At 35.1% G+C, this 23,768-nt stretch overlaps 1 protein-coding gene and 1 long non-coding RNA gene across 10 annotated transcripts in view; one reads left to right on the top strand and one right to left on the bottom strand.

Moving 5' to 3' along the window:
* LOC141410873 (bifunctional heparan sulfate N-deacetylase/N-sulfotransferase 3) overlaps positions 1-23,768 on the bottom strand; it is a 183,081-nt gene that overhangs the window by 32,906 nt on the left and 126,407 nt on the right. The window lies entirely within an intron of this gene.
* Positions 1-23,768, top strand: part of LOC141410874 (uncharacterized) — an 81,404-nt gene that overhangs the window by 38,710 nt on the left and 18,926 nt on the right. For both annotated transcript variants that reach the window (XR_012435665.1, XR_012435664.1), the window contains exon 2: positions 15,010-15,064. This is a non-coding gene — a long non-coding RNA (uncharacterized lncRNA). The remainder of the gene's footprint in view (positions 1-15,009; positions 15,065-23,768) is intronic.

Here is a 23,768-nt window from a genome sequence, read left to right as displayed (position 1 = left end):
GGAAAGCTACTTAACCTTCAAGCACAGAACCTTTCCTAGATTTTCATTCCTATCTTTACATAGCAACTTTAACACAATGCAAATTGTACCATAAACAAAAGGACTGTTTTGAAGTGAGATTTTTATAATGTGTGCCATCTCTTGACCCTTTTAGACTTTGGACTCCAGCCTGGGATTTGTTTTTGCATTCCTAAAGAAATAGAAGGTAATAAGGGAGTATGGTTCTTCAGGATATAAAACATTTCAATTTCTTTTTCAAGTATTTTTTAATGAATCACTATTCACTCTGACATAGACTATTGCATATCTTTAGCTGAACATGTAACTTCTCCAAGTTTTTTTTTTGTATTACTTTTTAGTTATCAGGTTATATACAACAAGCCACTGGATGGTGAGAACAGATATGAATGTTTGGTCACTAGGTCAGCTTGCTTTCCAGACAGCGTATCTTCCTTACCCATTCTGACCTGTGACATTTATAAAGTTCATTTCTTGGTAATTCCTCACCTGACAACAATTTCTGCATGGCACAGAAAGAAACAAAGAAAAGCTTGAAAAGGTTACCAATTTAAGGAAAGGAGATACTAGTATTTTACTAAAAAAGATATCCTTAATAATCTTAAGAGTGCTTCAGAACTGAGGTTTTATTTTTATTTATTTATTTTTTTTTCTAGTGTTGCCAACCAAACCCAGGGCCTTGTGGATGCTAGCCAAGCATTCTACTATGGAGCTACATCCCTGTCCCAGACATTATTTTTTTATGACAATAGGTCAAAAATTATTTTTATTATTCTTGGAGATTCCAATGAGAAGGAAAATGCCAAAAGAAGTTACAAGTGCATTTCTACAATAATTTTTGCTATGAGCACACTATTATTAATTAGTTGTTACTAAAAATATTAGCTGCTTCAAATTCAAGTCACTGCAAACTGTGCTAGAGGTATAAAGTTTATTTGATTAATAGTTGAAAAAAGATCTTGCATAACAAGATACTTATCTATGATTTTTTTTCTGTAAAAGACAAAAGGCAAATGCCATGCACACTTGTATTTATGAAAAAAGAAAAAGATACTATTTGCAAAATCTTCAAGATAAACCCCTATGACTTTATCATGGTCCTAGTATGGGAGATATATAATTACTTCCAAGAAGAATAAGGAGGACATGAGTCTGTGCAAAAGGAACTGCAGTTCCTTTTGAGAAGATCAGGGAAGAGCAGAGGAAACTGGATATAGGAGAAGGTATGTTATTGGTTATAAATTATGCCGTTCATGACCATGTTGCGCAGTTCAAATCCACAAATTTGATCATTCTGCTATTTTCTAGATGCTTCTGCCTGGTTCTGGGGATGCAAATATTAATATGGTGCCCAATCTTTTAACTTTTGTTTGTGAAAAGATTCGAAATTCAAAATGAAGAAAAAAAAAATCCCCTACATTCTCTCAGTTTTGTTTCAGTATCCGTCCAGATGACCAAAGATTCAAAAGCTTTAGATGTATACAAAGCATACAAAATTTTTAAATGTTCTGTCACTAGGCCTTACATTCAGAGACTCTGATTTTCTGTTTGGAGGGGGCCCTGGCACCTGCATTTTAGAGATCTAGTCCTGATGCAGGTGTATTCTTATGAGAACACAATTTGAGATACCCAGTTTTCCCATAGAAATGTTTATTTCTTGTGGAAATGAATATGTTTATTCTCACGGAAAAGATTCAGATTATTGGCTGCTCTGTAATGGTCCTTTTGAATACATTTTAAAAACAACCATGTCTTATAAAGTTCAAAAATATATTTTGATGCCCTAGACTTACAGTTGTGCTTGCACAAAGAATACCTTGTTGTGTGCCCTTGTCCATCCCTTTCCAGGCCTTCTGCTCTACTGACAGATGTGTGAAGATGCACAAATACTGCTTAAAAACTGGTTCAAATAGATATGTGCAATTGATTCCTAATTTTCTTTAATCCTTTGTTTTTTTTTCCTAAAGCAAAATTCTTCTCCATTTCCTTTGTAGTTCTCAGATATTTATTACTGTATATAACTTCTGCCTTTCATGCTCATTTTTACTTTAATTTATGGCATTTTAAATGTTGTATGGCAGAGGACAAATATGATGCAATTTACTTTCTGTTCTTTTTCTCCTATTTTTTTTTCTCCAGACCAGAGCTCTTTAGGGGGAAAAAATAAGGAAACCAGTTTATTTTTATGAGGCAGTGATCAAACTGGAAGTTTCATTTTTATCATAATGAAAAATATATGGGTTTCATCACTGTCATGATTATACCCAATCATATGAACACATCCCTTTTTTTGGAAAATAAATGAAAAATTCTGAGCAGAAAAGCAATTCTAATGATGTACTGGGCCAGATTTCTTATTCTATAATTTCTTGGTTTAAGCCCTCTCAGAGTGCTTCTTTACCTTTTGTATTAAATAAAATTAGTGGGTCCCCCTAAGTTACAATATGGTCCCAGTTTACCTTTCCAGTTTTATCTTTTGTACCCCTTCTGTGATCGGCTGTACTCCAGGTTTCCTGGGCCTGCATACCTCCATGGTTTTGTTTATGCAGTTTCTGCTCCCTAGAATACACTGCCTCACCTTTCTACACTTAGTTCAGTCCTGTGTTTCCAAGAGCATCACATCTTTTTTTTAATATATATATATATATATATATATATATATATATATATATATGTCTTGGCAAATGCATTGTTTAAAAAATTTGGACACTAGAACATATTAGTTTCACCTTTCTGACATTTTCTTATTCTGAGTTATATTATGCTTTTAAAAATGCTTGTTTAATTTGTCTCTAGTATGTATAAACTCCACGGGGGCTGGCATGGGGCCTTTCAACTTTATTGTCTGAACTGTGTATGATACAAGTATGAGCCTGGCACCAATAATTTTATTTGTAAAGGTAGGAAATCTGGGGTCAGTTATTTTTTCATTGCTATTCATTCTGGTAAACCTATACCACCATTAAAATTGTAGTTCTCCTCAAGTATTTATTCTTATCTCCTCTAAGTTTACCTCATTCACCCTACTACTCTCCCTGCCCACTTCCTTCTGTTTTCTATGTAACCTTGTTCTTTTGTAAATAAACAATATCTTTATGTCTTTGACTTTGTCCTGCCCAGTAGATAAGAAAGTGGCCCCTGCTACCTACTGGCTCTGTGATCTTTGCAAGTTATTTCAACTTATAGTACTTTCATGTTCTTATCTAAAAGAAAACAGAAGCTAACAATACCTTCCTTATTGAGTTGTCATCACAATTATATATATATATATATATATATATATATAAATAAATCAAAGCACTATCTGTTACATAGTAATTGCTTAATAGATAATAGATATTATTTTTACTGACAAGTTATTGCTATTTTGTAGAAACATCATTTTTTATTTATAGCTTCCTTCCAGCAGCTCATCATCCTTATCCTCCAATCTCTTGACTCTCATTTATTTTTCTGCATCTATCTTCACTTCCTTTATCAGGCACTATTCTATAATCAATGATTTGAACTTCTCTCCTACTTTCACCCTGAGATTCCTAAATCATTTTTCTGCTTTTAGCGCTCTGCAAATCTGAGACTTTGAATGAACCTTTGCATTGAATTATTTCATTACCACATATTGACTATTTGGCACAGCTACAGAGAAAACACACAATGGGAGCTATTCATATCATGTAAGCATATGGTTCACAATCTGAACACTCAGGACTACTGGATATTCTTTTTATTCATTTTTGTTACCTTACTCTTCAGTTGAACCCTTTTACAGCAGTTTCAAACTTTCATTCCTATCTTGAGGTCTTTGACTCAACCTCTACTCTCCCAAGTTAATTATCCTAAAAGTAAATGGAGTACATCTCATGAGGCAGGAATTCTTTCAACTCCCTACTCAACTCCCTATACATTTGCCTTTTATTTTTGTCAATACTGGGGCTTGAACTTACAGCCTCACACTTGTTAGGCAGGTGCTCTGCCACTTCAGCCATTCTGCCAGGCCCTTTTTGTGTTGGATATTTTTGAGATAGGGTCTTGCTGTTTGCCTAGGCAGTCCTCAAATCTCAATCCTCCTGATCTCTACCTCCTGAGTAGTTAGGATTACAGGCATGAGCAAGCAGTACCTGCTCTACATTTGCCTTTTAAATTTTTTCCTGACACCTACAGTGTCAGGCAGAGGTGTTCCATTTTGTGTTCAAGACTAGCCTATTGCTCAGTGCTTTTCATCCCATCTGCTTTAAATTTCCATGATATCTTATTCATCACTTGTTCCTCTGTTTTCATTCCTTCCTATGGTCATTCCCTAATTCCAGAAACCATGTTTGACTTTTTTTTTTTTTAAGTGGTACTGGGGTTTGAACTCAGGACCTCACACTTCAGAAAACATGTTCGAATCTCATTTTAGGCTCCCTCTTGAGCTTATATCTTTTCCAGCCACAGTTCTTCACAAGCAAGTTCTTCAGAGGAGCAGTGCATTCCTCACCTCTATTCAGAACCCCAACCATTGCACTTAAAAATGCCTTTTCAAAGGTGAGTAGTACAGCCTCTTAGCTACATAACCCCATGCTCATTTTGACACTGTTGCCCACTGTTAAAACTTTCTCCTTTCTTAGCTTTTGTGAAACTGTTTTCTGCTACTTTTCTTTGAACTTTCTCCTTTACTGATCCCTCCTTATCTGTGTTACTTTTAAATAGCTGGTGTTCCTAAGGGTTTTGTTCTTTACATGCTGTCTTTAGATGGAATTATCATATTGATTCATAAAGCTCAAGCTACTACTATCTGTATCCTTCCACTAAATTTTATACATAAACACCTAAGTGTCTAATTGACATTTCTATTTGAATGTTCCAGAGTTATCTCACTTTAAACATAGCCAGGTTGAATTCAGTTTTTATTCCCAATAGAGTTAAGTAGGCTCTAGAAAAGCAGGTGTCTCATTTGTTTTATCACTAGTAGATCTCTACCACCTATCCAACTAGATAATAACTAGCATGGAGAAAATAAATATCTGAATAAATGAACTTTCATACTCAGATATGATGTTCCTTATTTTGTGTAAGGTTACTACTATTTGTCAGGTTATCAAACCAAAAAACTGAGGCATTCCAGACACTTTACCAACTCCTTGTTTCTTACACAGCTGATGTGGTTTTGTTAGTATAGTCTCATTCTTATAACTTAATCTCCTGCTTTCTATCCCTTGTACTTACATGATTTAGTCCCTCACTGCCTCTTCCCTGGATTCTTTAAAAACCTTCTAACTACTCTTTTTCCTTCCAGGATTGTGCCCTGTAATCTGTTTTTTAGAACAGATTTTCTAAAACAGGGCTGATCACATGATATAACATGTGAGTCCCATAGGTAGTTTAGAATGTCTAAAAGCCACATTATAAAAATAAAAAAGTAATAGTAGTTTTAATTCTATATTTAATTTAATACAATATGTAAAATATAATACCATTTCAGCACATAATCGATATTAAAATTATTGAAATGCCTTACATTTTAATACTATCTTACAATTTGATGTAATATTTTATATTTACAGTATGTTTAAACATGGAGTAGCTGTATGTGGCTAGTGGCTACCATATTAGAAAGTGTAGCTCTAGATTCTATGCCTCAATGCTAGAGGGCATAGTGACCTAGCACTCAAGAGTCCATCATGACCTGGTGCTTACCTTCTTTCTGTCTTCATGTTTCCATTTACCTTCTTTGACTTTTCATTGTAGTAAATCAGCCTAGCATATGTAGATGTTATTTATTCTATCTGGAATGCCCTCTCTTATTTTTATTTACCTATGATTTGCGTAATTTGAGATGACCATGCCCTCTTTGTATTGCCACTGTACCCTTATGCTCTCTTTTAGCAACTGCTGTAATATGTAGCCTTGAATAGTTATTTGTTCCTCTTGCTAAACTGTGAGCTAATCAAGAGTAGTGACCATATTATAATCTTCATTGCATCTACAGTTATGTACATAGTTGACTACAGGAATGTTCAATAAACTTAATTGCGTAATACATTACTGGTAAATATCTGTTGAACAGAATTCAAGTCTATCTCATTATATGTAGTAGTTCTGCTTTTAAAAATTACACATTCAAGTCAAGTGTGGTGGCTCATGCCCGTAACCTTAGCTACTTAGGAGATGGAGATTGGGAGGATTGCCATTTGAGACCAGCCTGGTAAAAAGTTAGTGAGACCCCACTTCAACAAATAGCTGTGTGTGGTGGTGCACATCTGTATTCCTAGCTAGGTGAGAGGCATAGGTAAGAGGACTCAAGTTTGATGCCAGTTTGGGCAAACACACAAGATCCTATCTAAAAAATAACCTAAAGCACAAAGGCCTGGAGGCATAATTCAAATGGTTGAGTGCTTGCCCAGCAAGTGTGAGACCCTGAGTTTGAGCCACCAACAAAACAAAACAAACAAACAAACAAACAAAATCATACACATTCAAGGTAGAAAAACAGAACATTTTAAAAAAGGGAGAAACACTAAGAATTGTTCAAAACTGTTTATATATGATATAATTTTTATAAATTGTTATAAATGAGTTATTTTAAAATAAATTTTTTATGTGTATTTTAAGGTATGATATATTTTGGTACATAGTATTTATTGCATATAGTACATAGTATATATTGCAGTACATTTTTAGCATTTTAGTACATCACTCAAGATGCTTTAAAAACATACATGTATATATTTGAATGACTAAATAGCTATCTTATTAATCATCAAAATTTCCTGAACTTTTTTCTGTTAGTCCTTTAGTATTTTTATATATGTATGTATTTATTTATTTATATTGTATTATTGGAGGGCTTGAAGATCAAACTCAGGTGCATGCTAAGCATGTGCTTTCTACCACTGAGCTACACTCCCAGCTAAATTTAGTGTATTTATAACCTTTTATTGTTATAAACATCTGGAAACAACTTGGTTTTTATGTTTTACTACCTTTATAGGAATTTTTTTTCAAAGTAGGTGAAATTATTGGGTCAAAGAGAATATGTATTTTAAAGACTAATATCTTGTGGGTCACCTGCCTTAGATTCAGCACATCAGCCCAGTTCCCTGGGCTTTCTTTCTATTCTTCAAGGGATGAATAGGAAGAAAACAGGAAGGAAGCAGGAGTCTTCAGTCTACTGTGAGTGGTGACAGTGGAGGAAAGCTGCCTTATTACTACCAAGTAATGCTGACAAGAATGAATTATTTGGAAACTGCATTATCTTTGACTATTTGGCTTTAAATTGATGAGTCACAGTTGAAAGATAAACCAAATGTGAATGAGAGTTAACAAAGGAGTTAAAAAAAAGGCTCTTTCATTAGACTGTAGAGAAGAAAATGGTAGATATAACAATTCCATTTGAATTACTTGTGAGGATTTAATGAGAGAACACATGTTAAGAGCTCAATAAGGTTTTGGAGCTCAAAGAAATATATGTTACCTAAGAAAGATGAAGAATTGATTTTATTGGGTAAAATATGACATTGAGACTTATCTTAAAATTCTCCCACAAATGCTTACCTATTATAATTATCTAATCTATTCTGAAGAAGGCATGTGAGCATGCTTTGGCGTTCATCTGGTTCTTGCAGAGAACATTTTAGCTTTTTGTTTTTAATTTCCATCAGATGAATTTTGAAATAGTAGTATTATCCTGCTACAAATGGTCATTTTATACTCTCAATGCTATGCTACATGATATTATCAAATAGTATATGGGTTATATTCTATTCAAGACTTGGGTGAGACATTCATCAACTTGGATGAGAAATTCAGCAAAATGAAAGAGATCCTAAAAAAAATCTTAGAAAATTAAAAGTTGAATAAATGAAATAAAAAAAAATGCAGTGGGAAGCATCATTTTAATAGAGTATGTCTTGCAGAAGAAGGAAGTGTCTTAGACTAGGTTGAGTAGAAGAAAGAATATCATGGATTGAAGACAAGACTGATTAAGGAATATTACATTCAGGTAGTGTGATAAAGAAAACAAATAATCATAACCACGACTTTCAAGAACACTGCAATCAAGGGGCAAACCTAGGAATCCTTTGGTAGAAGAATGAGCTGAGACACAAACTAAAGTCATACAAAACCTATTTAATGAAATTATGGCAGAAAATTCCCCAAATATGGGGAAAGTGCATGAGGTAATTTAGAACTGCAAATAGGTATAACCAGAAAAGCAACCTTCTGCATCACATTTTAGTTAAAATGCCAGGAACACAAAGAACAAAGAAAGAACATTAAAAATTGAAAGAGAGAAGTGCCAAGTTACTTACAAAGGCAAAGTCACCAGAATTACATTAAGACCTCTCAGCAGGAAACCTTAAAGCCAGGAAGTCATGGAATAATTTACTTCATGAGTCAAAAGTAAACAATTGCCAAACAGGATTACTATACCTAGCAAATCTATCCTTTAAAATTGATGGAAAAATAAAGACCTTCTAAGATAAACACAAAATAAATCAATTTATGTCCATCAAGTCAGCATTGCAGAAGATACAGCCTCTATTATGATGATGTGTGATCCTTTTATTTCTAGTTTCTTTAGGGCTTTTATCATGAAGATTTGTGGAACTTCATCAAAGGCCTTTTCTGTACCTTTTGAAATGTTTGATCCTAAAAACTACCACAAGACTCTTAGATCTAATACATATTTTCTGCAAAGAAGCAGGATACAAAATCAACATACTAAATTAGTAGCTTTTTGATACACCAATTATAACTCTGAAAAAGAAGTCAGGAAAAACAATCCCATTTATAACAGACCCAAAAAATAAAATAAAATGCCTAGGCATAAACTTAACCAAAGATGTTAAAAAACTCTACATTGAAAGATATAAAGCACTGAAGAAGGACATTGTAGGAGACTAGAACATGGAAATATCTCTTATGTTCACAGATCAGCAAAATTAAATTGTAGAATTGTTAATATTGTTAAAATTCTTAAAGAATTGTTAAAAATGTCACCAGAAGCATCTACAGATGCAATGCAATCCTCACCAAAATTGCAATGGCATTCTTCACAGAAATAAAAAAAAATCCTAAAATTCATAAGGAAACACAAAAGACTCCAAATATCCAAAGCAATCCTAACAAAAAGAGCACTCACAATATCAACTTCAAACTATACTACAGAACTATAGTGAGAAAGATAGCATGGTACGGGCACAAAAATAGATGTGTAGACCAATGAAATAGAACACCAGAAACAAACCCATTTAGCTATAGCCATCTGATTCTTGGCAAAGGTGCCAAAAACATACATTGGAAAAACATCTCTTTAGCAAGTGTTACTGGGAAAACTAGATACCCACTAAACTAAATTGCTATATTTCACCCTGGGAAAAAACAAAATAACTTTAAGTAATCAAAGACCTTAACATAAGACCTGAGACTTTGAAACTATTTGAGTAAGTCATAGGGTAAACACTTCAGGATTTAGGCACAGGCAGACTTTCTGAATAGCACTCTAATAGCTCAAGAAATAATAGCAAGAATTGAGAAATGGTATTGCATAAAGTTAAAAAGTTTCTGTATAGAAAAAGAAACAGTTGCTAGAATGAAGAGTAGTCTATAGAATGGGAGAAAATCTTTTCCAGCTATACATTCTGACAAGACATTAATATCCAGTATATACAAAGAATTTAAGAAATTAAATATCAAAAGAGCAAATAATCTAATCAATAATGGGCAAAGGGTACATTGTAGCATTTACAAAGGTTCTTACAATGTATAAATATATCCTACTTGAATCACCCCCTCCACTACTCTCTTTAACCTCCCCTCCCCCGATTTCTGGAACCCTTTCAGCAGGTATCATTTTTGCATATGTACATGTGTACACATTATTTGGGCCATATTCATCCTCCTACCCCTTTCTCCACCACCTCCCCCTCCCACTGGTGCCAACCCCCGTTCCCCTCTGAGTAGAACCTGTTCCACCTTCCTGTTCTCTGATTTTTTAGAAGAAAAAAACATAAAAGATAAGAAGAGAAACATGGCTTTTTTGCTAGTTTGAGATAAAGATAGCTACACGGGGAGATTCCTTCTGTTATTTCCATGCATACATGTATTACAACCCAAATTGGTTCATCTCTACCAGTCCTCTTCACTACTCCCTAGTCTCCTTCCCATAGTGGCCTCAGTCAGTTTAAGATTACTTTATTCATTCCTACACAGTGAGCACATCAACCACATTCAAGTTTTTGGTTTCCTTCCCTTTCCCTATTCCTACCGTGCATGGCCTCCCCTTAAAGTGACCTGTGGCCAGTAATATTGCTGCATTTGTATTAGGTCTATAATCTGCATATGAGGAAGAACATGTGACTTTTGGCCTTCTAAGCCTGACTAACTTCACTTAAGATGATGTTCCATCCATTTACCTGCAAATGACAAAGTTTCATTCTTCTTTGTGGCTGAGTAAAATTCCATTGTGTATAAATATCACATTTTCTTAATTCATTCATCAGTAGTGGGGCATCTTTTTTCCATAGTTTGGCTATTGTGAATAGTGCTGCAATAAACATGGGTGTGCAAGTGCCTTTGTGGTAACCTGACTCATATTCTTTTGGATTTATCCTTAGGAGTGGTATTGCTAGATAGTCTGGCAGATCTATTTTTAGTTTTTTGAGGAGACCACATATTGTTTTCTGTAGTGGTTGTACTAGCTTACATTCCCACCAGCAGTGTATAAGGGTTCCTTTTTCCCTGCATCCTCGCCAACATTTGCTGTTGGTGGTGTTCTTGATGGTAGCTATTCTAACAGGAGTGAGGTGGAATTGTAGCATGGTTTTGATTTGCATTTCCTTTATGGCCAGGAATGGTGAGCATTTTTTCATGTGTATTTTAGTTATTTGGACTTCTTCCTTTGAAAAAGTTCTGCTTAGTTCAGTTGCCGATTTCTTTATTGGGTCATTGATTTTGGTTTAGTTTTTTGAGCTCCCTGTATATTCTGGCTATCAGTTCCTTGTCTTATGTATAGCTAGCAAAGATTTTATTCCATTTTGTGGGTGGCTTCTTCAATTTAGAGACAATTTCTTTTGTTGTGCAGAAGCTTTTTAATTTGATGTAGTCTTATTTGTCAATTCTTTCTTAGTTGTTGAGCTGCTTGATTTCTACTGAGGAAGTCCTTGTCTATGCCTATTGCTTCCAGTGTATTCCCTGCTCTTTCCTGTACTAGATTTAAGGTGTCAGGTCTGATATTAAGGTCCTTAATGCAATTTGAGTTAATATTTGTACAAGGTGACAGCATGGATCTAGTTTCAGTTTTCTGCATGGAGATATTAGTTTTCCCAGCAACATTTGTGGAAAAGGCTGTCTATTCTCTTTGTATGTTTTTGGTACCTTTGTCAAAAATTAGGTGGGCAAAGCTGAGTGTATTCATATCCAGGTCATCTATTCTGTTCCACTGGTCTTCGTGCCAGTACCATGCTGTTTTTATTGCTATGGCTCTATAGTATAGTTTGAAGTTGGGTATTGTGATACCTCCAGTGTTGTTCTTTTTGCTCAGTATTGCCTTGGCTATTTGCAGTCTTTTGTGTTTCCAAACGAACTTTAGGGTAGATTTTTCAATCTCTGTGAAGAATGTCATTGGGATTTTGATGGGAATTGTGCTGAACACGTAGACTGCTTTTGTTAGCATAACCACCATTTTTACTATGTTGATTCTGCCAATCCATGAGCATGGGAGCTCTTTCCACCTTCTGTAGTCTTCTTTGATTTCTTTCTTCAGTAGTTTGTAGTTTTCCTTGTAGAGGTCATTTACATTCTTTGTTAAGTTTACTCCTAAGTATTTGATTTTTTTCTTTTTGGAAGCTACTGTAAATGGAATTGTTTTCCTCTATTCTCTCTCAATCTGCTCATTGTTGATGTATAGAAAGGCTGCTAATTTTTGTAAGTTGATTTAGTATCCTTCTACTTTGCTGAAGCTGTTTATGGTATCTAGTAAGAGTTTTTGGGTGGAGTTTTTGTTTTCTGGGTCTCTTAGGTATAAGATCATGTCATCCAGCAGACACTTTTCGAACAAGAAATACAAATGTCCAATAAATACATGAAAACATATTCAACATCTTTATCCAGCAGGGACACATATCAAAACTATAGTGAGAGTTCATGTTACCCAAGTCAGAATGGCTATCATCAAGAATTCAAAAAATAACAAGTGTTGGTGAAGACATTGGGGGAAAAGAACCTTGATACACTGCTGGTGGCAATATAAACAAGTATAGCCACTGTGGAAATCAGTATGGAGGTTCCTCAAGAAATTAAAAATAGAACTACCATGTAAGCCAGTCCACTACTTCTGACTATATGCCTAAATGAATCAAAGTGAGTTTACTGTGGAGATATCTGCACACACATGTTTATGTTGGTACTATTCACAATAGTTACATTATGGAATCAACCTAGATGCCTGTCTATGAATGAATGGGTAAAGAAAATGTGATACATATAAACAATGGAGTTTTATTCAGCCATAAAGAAAAATTACGCCATTTGTGGGAAAATGGATGAAACTCAAGATCATCATGTTAAGTGAAATAAGCCATTCTCACAAAGATAAGGATTGAATGTTTTCTATTCATATGTGGGATTTAGGGGGGAAAAAAAGGACATGATAGTAAAACAGGGATTTTAGGGATCTGGAAAGGGAAAAGAAGATAGGAGAGGGAGATAAGAAGGGGTAATAAAGGGGTGAATATGATCAAAGTGCATTATATACATATATGGAAGTGTCATAATGAAATCCATCTGTTTGTACAGTTAGTAGACAATAAGAAAAATTGAAAAAAAAGTTGTAGTGGCACATTCTTGTAATCTTAGCTACTTGGGAGGTAGAGGCAGGAGTATCATGAGTTAGAAGGCAGCCTAGGCAAAGTCAGTGATATACCATCTTAAAAATTAATTAAAACTAAAGAGCTGGAGGCATACCTCAAGTGGTAGAGTATTTGCCTAGCAAGTGTGAGGCCTTGGATTCCATCTCCAATACTAAAAAAAACTGATAAAAAAAAAACATTGTGAGCCTAAACTAAATACATCCCATTCTACTTCCACTTAGACTCACAAAAATGCCTGCTGTTGAACTGTCAGCATGTCCGTCTGATATGAAGCCATGTTTGATAAATGGGAAAATGGTAGTGGGAAGAAATAGTAGTTTCAAATAAATTGTGGCAGGGGCCCTTGAAAGTGAATGTCTTTGCACTATTCACAATAGCCAAGTTATGGAAACAACCAAGATGCCCAACTACTGATGAATGGATCAAGAAAATGTGGTATTTATACACAATGAAATTTTACTCAGCCATGAAGAAGAATGAAATCTTATCATTTGCAAGTAAATGGATGGAACTGCAGAACATCATTCTGAGAACATCAGAAGTCCAAAAATTGTATTTTCTCCCTCATATGCGGTCTTTAGATCTAGGGCAAATGCAGCAATGTTGTTGGACTTGGATCACATGACAAGGGGAGAACACCCAAAACATGAAAGCATTTGATGTTCCCACTCCAGAGGAACTAACACAGAAACCTTAAAGAGACAGAGGTCAACATGAGAAGGGGATCAGAAACCAGTGTAAAGATCAGTTAGAGATGAATCAACCTGGGTTGTAACACATTTGTACATGAAAGCAATGCTAGGAATCTCTTTATATAGCTATCCTTAACTCAACTAGCAAAAATGCTATGTCTTCCTTATTATGCTTATGTCTTCTCTTCAACAAAATCAGAGATAAGGGCAGAACAGGTTCTGCCTAGAAGCTATGTGGGGAGGGAGGGGAGACGGTGGGGGAGGGGGACAGGGGGAAGAAATGACCCAAACAATGTAATATATGTGAATAAATGAAAAAAAAAAAAAAAGAAAGAAACTGAGGGTCTTTGAATCATTAACTTCTTTGGTTTTCCAGTAATCTCTCTTCTGGTATTAGGCAACCCTGAAGAAAGAGAGAGAGTTCCATAATGCAGAGGATTCTAAGGTGATTGCCAGCAAAGCTGTGTAATACACTTACCTTGCAGTGCATTATGATACATGGCAGTTTATGAAAGCCCAGTTACACAGATTACAAGTTACATTTTCTAGTTTTAGCATCGTAGTACAAAATGTCCAAGTATCTTAACTAAATTCTTAAGAAATGATGATTCATAGGTAATACTAATAAACAAAGTGCAAGTAAAAGACAAGAAAGGGACAGAGCCAATACTTGTCCTATTTCTAGCAGGAGCTATTATCAGCCATGTAATGGGATGAAAACAGCATTGGTGTAATCAGACTGGAAGACAGTAGACACCCTGATTTCAGAATTTTCAAGAAAAATATTTAAACATGAATTTATACATATTAATTTTAATAAGAGGTCATTGTCATTACCAAGACATTTAGAAATATAATTTATTTCATCTTTTAAAATCTTATATTTTGTAAGGGAATTCATAGTGTAAAATGTTAATATAAAATATCTTAATAAAACAATATTTAAATTAAAAATCATTGTGTACTTAGATATTAAAAAACCAGAATTCAGGGATATAATAATTAAACCAAACTTACTGCTTTTGCTACTCTTCCTTTAAAATTTGTTTGGTGTATTGGTTTCCCATTTATCAACTGGGATGAAGGACAGGACAGGCAAAAGGGCCTCCCTAGTTTCATTTCTTTTTATTTTTAGTGGTACTGTGGTTTGAACTTAAGGCCTCACACTTGCTAGGCAGGTGCTCTACTCTACTATCAGCCCTTTTTTGTGTTGGGAATTTTCAAGATAGGGTAATGTGAACTATTTTCCCAGGCTGGCCTTGAACCTTGATCTTTCTGATCTCTGCTGGGCGTGAGCCCAGCTCCTAGTTTCTTAGGTGACCAAAGTTCTTATGTAGCTTTAAGTTGTTAACACAGCCTTGATTTAGTAGTATAAATTTTCTGGTCCAGGAAATAATCACAACTCCAAGCTTGTTGAAGTATTAAATCTTTTCTTCTCACCCAACTAGGGCCTGGTGCAGGAGAGAATCTGCAAGACAGTGGGAAGAGATTCACTCTTCTCCAGTGAGTGATTTTATTATTCTTTTATTCTTGCTTACTGAAGTTTATGATCTCTTACTATTTGGGGCATGAAGGTACAGGAGGAAAAGGGATGCAGGGAATTACTGCTTGATTGATACTGCCGTAAGGTTGCTTGTGTTATCTCCACCTAAGATATTTGTAATTTGCAGTTGGACCTCACCAATGTAATTTCGCCTTATGAGGCCAGCATATTCCCCAGTGTCTTTTAGGCTCTCTTCTGAGTAGGGCTCCATCTGGGCTCTGAGATTTAGGGACCTTTGATTTGCCTTTGAAAAAGAGAGTATATAATTCCCAGATGTGTCTCCCTTTTCTAACACGGACCACTTGACTCATCTCTCATGTTTTCATTTTGTCAGTTGTGAGGCTTACACCAACCTGTTATGTCCCTCTGCTCCAGTGAACACCTATCAAGTCCTCTGAGGGTTCCAGTAATCCTGAAGCCAGAGCTGAGCTGAGCAGTGCAGTAGATACTCATGCCCCTGCCCTCCCATGGGCATCATGCTTACCATGCAGCACAATCTTTCCAAGAAGTCTTCTTCACAGTCTTAATTTCCAGAAACTTGACCTTTTTATTCTGGATGTGGATGAGAAACTTGAATTTTGGCAAGGTGGCCCCTCTCAGATCTCACTTTGATGTCTCAGCTTTTCCAAGTTTTTGTGCTATAATGGTTTTATGGCAAAAAGTACTTCAATTTTACCACCTTCTCCAATGGGAACAAGATGTCGTTTTAATTTTTAAGGTTAGATTCATTGAATACTATTTTATTTATCTGTTTTGTGCCTTAGTCATCATTTAAGAATCTCAAAGGGAAGCCCAATTGCAGAATAATTTGGCAAAGAGCTCTTAACCTTTCGAATTTGAGATCTGATAGCCTTTAGGAGAAAGATGGAAGAGTGAATCAATTGCTCTTAATGAGGGACAGGTTTCAAAGGTACAGGGATGAGGTCAATGTAATTTAAAACAATTTAGCTTGAAGTGGTTTGTCTTTTTTTAATAACATTTATATCTCTCACATAATTTTTCTGGCTATACATTCAGAATTGCAAACTTCAGCCCTTTTATTATAAGGTAATGATTGATAATCAATTAACATTTCTGTTAGATGCCAGAAGAGGAAATTCTATTGGATTAATGAGTCACTGTTATTTTAGCTTCTGAACAAGTGTTTACATGCCATAAAAGTGTCTACATGCCATAAAAGTGTCTCCAACTCTCAGATCACCAATTTTCAATTAATTTTGCATTGTGTCTGTGGCTTGTGCTGTTCTGATACTGTCTCTACATTACTCTGAAAACCCCTATTGCAGTTATTTAGAGACCAGACAACAGCTGTTATTCTTCCATTAGACTCATAGAGTGACAGAATAATGAATACATTTATAGCTTAAGATGGATTTAAAAATGATTAAGAGAAATCCTTTTTAAAAGCAGAAATATAGCACAAAGGTTATATTAAACTTTGCAATGAAAATATTCTTATTTTCACCATAGCATGATGAAGATATAAAAAGAAAATTAAATTAAGTGTCCTTAAAGCTGTTGAATTTTACTTCAAAGACTTGTCAAAATTTTTAAAGAATGCTTCAAGAAAATAGACCAACATGAAAATCCGACTTTGGCTTATATATAAATGAACTGAATTTAAGTAATCACAAAGATCAGCTTGCTAAATTTCTAAATGTTCAAAACCATTTAAAAATTTGCTTTTATTTATTTTAAGGTAGCCCCTCTAATCAAGTGTTTCATAAAATACTGCATGACTTGGGACTGTCAATTTAGTACAGTTAACACTCAAAGGATAAGAAAGAATAATACTGAAGAATGAACACTTGCTAGATATTAACAGAGCAATCCAGGTGACTATCCCTTTATGAGAGAGAAAATACCAGTGCTTAACTATGCCTAAAAAAGCTGCACATAACTGTTTTGATTAAAACAAGACATCTTAAGAAATGAAGTTTGGCATAAAGGTACCATAGTGAGGTAGATTTTCCATGGTTATGCAGTTGAAAAGACCAACCCAGATGCAAGAGTTAGCTAAGGAAGACTTAATTAAAAGCAAGATACCTAGCAAGGCATTTCTGCAGAAATGTGCAAAGACCAGAAATATATATTTAAAAATTAAACCTTTAGGAGTCAGCAAAGCTAGAGACCACCTACTGCCAAAGGTGCTTGTGGGTGGAGGGACTTTCCCCAGTATAGTGAGAAAATACCATCATAGAGGTACCTAACTCTGGGTATAAAACGTAGCAAGTTTGCAAAAGATTCTAACTAGAGCAGATATTTTAAAAAGTAATTTGTAGATAGTGTTCTACATATGGTTTATAATTTGTTGTTACTTTAAACTATAAATTCTTTTAAATAACTTATTTAAAGATAAGCCAGAGTCCATCAGTAATATATGTCTTTAATGAGGAGTTATACATTCTCAAAGTAAATTATTTTAGAAACTAGGTGAACCAGCAAAAAAAAGAACTAGAATTTATCATTGTTTCCTTTCTAGAAAGTCAAGCTTACCACATAGCAACAACTTAGAACTGCACAGAAGAGATACAGGGACTTGTGGTTATGAAATTGAAATGCTCATTCAGTATTGACTAAACAAAATTGCATCATGACTTATAGAAAAAATTAAAAAAACCTTTGCTTATATATTATTATCACATCAGGTAAGCCTACGATACATTGGAATTTTGAAACAATTCCAAGGGTTTTTTATAAATGGTTTCATTAAGTATCAATGTCTAGAGAATACTGCCTGTTGAATAAGAAAATTTGCCTTATTAGGGAGGATAAGTGGGTAACTGGGGATGGAGGAAGAAGGTTAAGAAGAGAAAAAGTCTCCTTCATCTAGTGATAAAGTTTCTACTTTTCTAAATATCTGCTCCAGAAAGATTTCTTCTTTTCTCCTTCCTTCCTTCCTTTCTTCCTCCCTCCCTCCCTCCTTCCCTCCCTCCCTCTCTCCTTCCTTCCTTCTCATGCAAGAATTGGTTAAAACAGAAGTTGGCCTTTACTATTCTCTACTTTCCCTCACTTTGACCTTTGACAGTTTAGAAACCACTGTTAATCAGAGATATAAGGCTGAAGGTAGAGACAAAGCCTCAATTCCCACTGAGGGCTTCTTTCTTGCAGGATGAGGAGAAATTTTAATCTTGAATGAAGTCCAGTATTGTGATTATTACATGAGACAGGATTTATACTTGCTTTATTGAAACTATTGTATTACCAAAGTGACTAGAGGTCTTTTATTACCTGAGTATGACCCCCAAAGTTTTGAAGCTTACTTGAGTTTTTTTTTTTTTTTAAGGAAAAACGGAAGTAATTTAAGAAGAAACACTTAAAAGAATTTATCTTGTTAAATGCTTTGTATTACAAAGTGTGTAGGGAATAGGCTAATTAATTATTTTAAATTAAACATTAAATTAAGTTAAATATTAAATTAAATATTTCAAAAGTATACCATAAAAATTGCTAAAAGCTTTGGGCTTTTAAATGATGAACATTTTTCTAGAGCTAATAGAACATAATGATGCACAAGTGTGTAAGGATGTGCAGTGCTTTGACCAAAACAGAGTGTAGGGAAGCACACACCAGCTACTCAGTCTCTAGCCACCTGAGACTGAACTACAGACAAAAAGACTGATAGATACCTGTAAACATGGGAAAACAATTCCACACAAAGAATATGCATTTATATTGAGTCTTTTCCCAGAGGCTTTCCAATTCACAGTGGGATTTCTGGTTTCAATGGGTGTCAAGCTCTTTTCCTACACAGATCCAGGCTGAGAGAATTTTGATATCGCCACATCCTCAGGAACAGACAGAAGAAAACCATTCAGCTGGGGTTGTTATCAGTTATCACAGAAATATAGTTTACCTTCACCATTTATTAAGGAGGGCTTATAGCTGGAGTTTCCTAGTCTGTTAGGTAAGAGTAAAATTTTTATCTGGGAGAACCATTTTAATCCTTTTGCTGAAAAGATACTATCTCAAAGATTTGTGTTGTAAAGGAAGGAGCATAAAGTGGACAGCCAAATATTGGCATTACAGTGGCAGGTTTTTAATATTTCTTGTATATTTATTCATGGCAGAAGATATTTCATTTTTTCTTTTGGTTCTGGACATTAAACCAGGTATTGCACCTGTTAGGCAAAGTGATCTAGCACTGAGCTTCAAGGTGCTCTAGTATTGAGCTACATCGCCAGCTCACAACAGACATTTTTTTTTTTTGGCAGTACTGGTGTTTGAACTCAGAGCTTTGCGCTTGCTAGGCAAGTGCTCTACCACTTGAACCATACCTCCAGTTCTTTCTGCTCCGGTTATTTTAGAGATAGGGTTTCACATTGATGCCTCAGCAGGACTGAACCATGATCCTTCTATTTTATGCTTCCTGCCAAAGGGAAGGTGAAATAACATTTGTGAAACACTACGCCCACTTTTATTTTTTTTGAGATGGGGTCTCCCAAACGTTTTGCCAAGGGCCAAGTAGTTAGAGGACCGAGTTACCTGCGCACGAGAGATGCTTTTTATGATGGTTCTATACTTTTCACTTTTTTGTTTCTTTTTAGTTTTTACTTTTGATATGTAGTTTTTTCTTTAGACAAGATTTTTGTACATTTATTTAGATTTTAAACTGTTTTCAAACAGCTTGTATATGAACAAATGTTAACTTTTCCATTTACTCTGAAGATTTCTGTAAATGCCCCATAACTACAGATTAGATCAAGATTATAAGTTTACCTAGTTTTTCCTTTCATATCAAAAGTCATTATTTTCATATACAGTTAACCAAAAGTGTTGTTTCTGCATGTAAATTTTCTTTTCACTCTTATATTATTCTTTTATTTTGATTAGAATTTCTTTTTCAGTTGTCATACTAAAAAATATATCAGGCTTTCTTGCCAGAGATCACCAGCAATTGTAAATTGTGGTAACAGATTCGTGCACGCACTGCAGAAAAAGAGATGGCAACTTTCAAACCGGAGAAATTAGTAAATGTAGGCACTTCTTGATGATGGATGACTTGTAACTATTAATATATGATTTTAATATGATTTTGGATAAAGGAACAAAAATAAGTGAATTGAGAGCAAGAAGTGACTTAAGTTACTAAAAGAATGAAAATAAATGAAAAGCAAGATAAAGAAGAGAAAAAGAAAAGAAATCTAGAGAAAAATGAATGGTTTCACAGTTAATTTATTTAGCTGGAAATGCCATGAAGAGGCTGTTAGATGAAAAGACTGAGATTCTTTTAAAAGTCTGATATGTCAGGGAGTAAGAAAACAATCAATGAAATTGAGGATAAACACTGGAGTACTGAGTTGGTAAAGTAAGAAAGAGTATATAGTCAGGTCTGAGAGAGGACTGCTGGTAAAATATGGGCTGTTACAAAAGTAGCATGAAGACCTTTGTAAACTACAATGTTTGATCAGAGTTCTGGTCATGCATTTTTTCTGAGCGCTATGGAATGGTGTGAAACTAAGGGATGGCTTTTAGAATAAGCTGGTTTAGAGCAAAAGAAATGACAAAATTATAGGTAACAACAGGGAGGTGGGCCAAAAGGCAGTCACAGAAAGAGATTCTTAAAGGTCTACTGAAGATTAACTGAAAGACATTTATACCTGGGTAAGAGACCTCAAGGAGAATATTTTTGAGGCTCATAGAGTAAAGAAGTGCAAAATTATAATGAGACTGTGCCAAGCATTTTTGTGAATGCTCATGAGTCTTCCTGAGTTGAAAATGGTGGTGGGAGCATATAAACACAAAAATTACATCTGCTAGAAATGTTTAAGTTAGCAGTATGCTATCAAAATATTCCATCTCCTTTCACTTGGAAACATAAATGCGTTAGGACCATGCTGGGCAGCACTGTTGAGATCTCTGTACAAAGATAGTTCACAGTCCAGCTAGCTGTACAGAATTATGAATATGAATTTCAAAATTTTAAACAAAATGGTGCATTACTTCCTATATAGTTCATTGGATCTGATTTCTCTTGTAAATATAAGTAGGGATCATTTGCAAAATAACAGAGTAGAATTTCCTGTGCAGACAGATGCTTTTTATATTTATAAAGACTGAGCTGCTTTTTTCTTTTTAATGCTCTGGGAAACGGGAAACCGAAATGATTTTTCATATCAAGTTTAGTTTAACATATGGCAAAGAGCTCACTCAGACGGTCTCCAAACTTTGCTGTTAACAGTTTCCAGCCTACACAGGAAACGAAGCTGTGCTTCTGACGCATTCCCATTATATGGGAAGACCACAGAGAACAGCCTAAGTTAAACCACAAAAATTATGTTTATACAAAGCGCAGCATTCAATTTAAACCACAGTAGCATAGAAAGCTTCAGTTGATGCTTCAACTCCACTTTTAAGTTGTGCTAGCAAAATATTTCAAAGCCTATCAGTAAAACCAAATAGCTGTTAAGTCTAACCTTCAGTTTTTTGGAAGATAAGTAACGAGCAAGTTCTGAATCTGGATATTGCCTCTTCTGAGGGGCCTCAGTTTTAGAAATCGTCTTGTGTTTGTAAATCTCCTACTGGATTTTCAAATACTAAAAAAATAAAACAAAAGAAACACCTCATCTGTTGAGAACACTTGAGGTAGAAAGCTAGAGTGTTTTCTTTGGAAAATAATTGTTATATTCCACCTATACTTCTGAGGATATGGAAAGTGAAGTATTGAGCATGATTCCCTCAGCGTTATGGATGGCTGTATGTCGTCATGAAATAGTTCCATGGCGCCATACAGCTATGCTTTTTGAATTCTTTGGCTGCTTTTCACTACTTTTTTCTTTTGTCAGCTTTCATTTCCTACTGCTGTTGTTTTAGCATTCTTCTTTTCCTTTCTCTCATATGCTGATGTTTTTACATATGTTCTTTAGAATGAGAAAGCCAACTAAGAAGTGCGGATAAATTCTGTTTAAAAATGATGCCATACAAAGCTCTCAGTGGAGCCCAGTGTCTGTGTAAAGAATGCAGAATTTCTTCTTTCTTTAAAAAAATTTTTTTTATTGTTGTTCTGGGAATACATTATGGCATTTAACAAAAGTTCTTACGATATACCAAATGTATCATAGTTAAATTCCACCCCCTCCACCACTCTCCTTTATCCCCTCCTTTACCCCCATTCCTGGAATAGTTTCAATAGGTATCATTTTTCCATTTACATACATGTGCACACAGTATTTGCACTATATTCACCCTACTAAACCTTTTACTCACATCCTCCCTCATCCCATTGTTACCAACCCACCAGACAGGAACTGTTGTGCCCTCCTGTTTTCTGATTTTGTAAAAAAAAAAAAAGTCATTTTTTTTTATGGTTGAATAAAATTCCATTGTGAAAAATACCACATTTTCTTAATTCATTCATCAGTAGTGGGGCATCTTGGCTGTTTCCATAGATTAGCTACTGTGAAAAATGCTGCAATAGACATGGATGTGCAGGTACCTTTATTGTAACCTGACTTAACATTCCTTCATTTGGAAGCACAAAAGACTGTGAATAGCCAAGGCAATATGGAGCAAAAGAGCAACTCTGGAGGTATCACAGTACTCAATTTCAAACTACACTACAGAGCCATAGCAGTAAAAACAGCATGGTACTGGCCTAAAAACAGACATGAAGACCGGTGGAACAGAATAGAAGGCCCAGATATGAATCCACAGTGCTATACCCACCTGATTTTTAACAAAGGTCCCAAAAACTTACCATGAAGAAAAGACAGCTTTCTAAACAAATGTTGCTGGGAATACTGGGTATCTCCATGCAGAAAACTGAATCTAGATTCATGTCTTTCATCCTATATGTTTTCATCTCAAAGTGGCTCAAGGACCTTAATATAAAACCTGAAACTTTGAAGCTAGTGCAGGAAAGAGTAGGGGACACAATGGGAATTCATAGGCCTAGGCAACGGACTTCCTACATAGAACTCAAATGGCTCAGCAACTTTCTCTTGACAGGATTGACAAATGGGACTACATGAAACTAAAAAGCTTCTGCATTACAAAAGAAATGGTCACCAAATTGAAGAGGCTGCCCATGGAGTGGGAGAAAATCTTTGCCAGCTATATATCTGATGAGGATTTAATAACCAGAATATACGGGGAGCCCAAAAAACTAAACTCCCCAAAAATCAGTGACCCAATGACGAAATGGGCAAATGAACTGAACAGAGCTTTTTCAAAGGAAGAAGTCCAAATGGCCAAAAAGCACCTGAAGAAATGCTCAACATCCCTGACCATAAAGGAAATGCAAATCAAAACCATGTCAAGATTCTACCTCACTCCGGTTAGAATGGTTATCATTAAGAACATAAATCAGAAGGGGGGATGAAAGAGAGCAGTGGAGGGGGTGAATTCAATATGATCTATTTGATGTATTTTAGGAACCTTTGTAAATACTCCAATGTACACCCACCCAGCACAACAATAATAAAAAATATATATATAAACAACATGTTGGTGAGGATGTGGAGGAAAAAGGAACCCTTACATACTGTTGTTAGGAATGTAAATTAGTACAACCACTATGGAAAACAGTATGGAGGCTTCTGAAAAAACTAAAAATAGAACTGCCATATGATCCAGCAATTCCACTCCTAGAGATATACCCAAAGGAATGTAAGTCAGAACTTTTTCTGTTTGTTTCCCGTTAGTCAAATTATGTAATCTGGAGTT

Source organism: Castor canadensis, chromosome 9 (genome assembly GCF_047511655.1).
Source record: "Castor canadensis chromosome 9, mCasCan1.hap1v2, whole genome shotgun sequence".
Taxonomy (NCBI): domain Eukaryota; kingdom Metazoa; phylum Chordata; class Mammalia; order Rodentia; family Castoridae; genus Castor; species Castor canadensis.
Note: the sequence above shows the minus strand (reverse complement) of the source record. Positions and strands in the feature narration are given on the sequence as shown.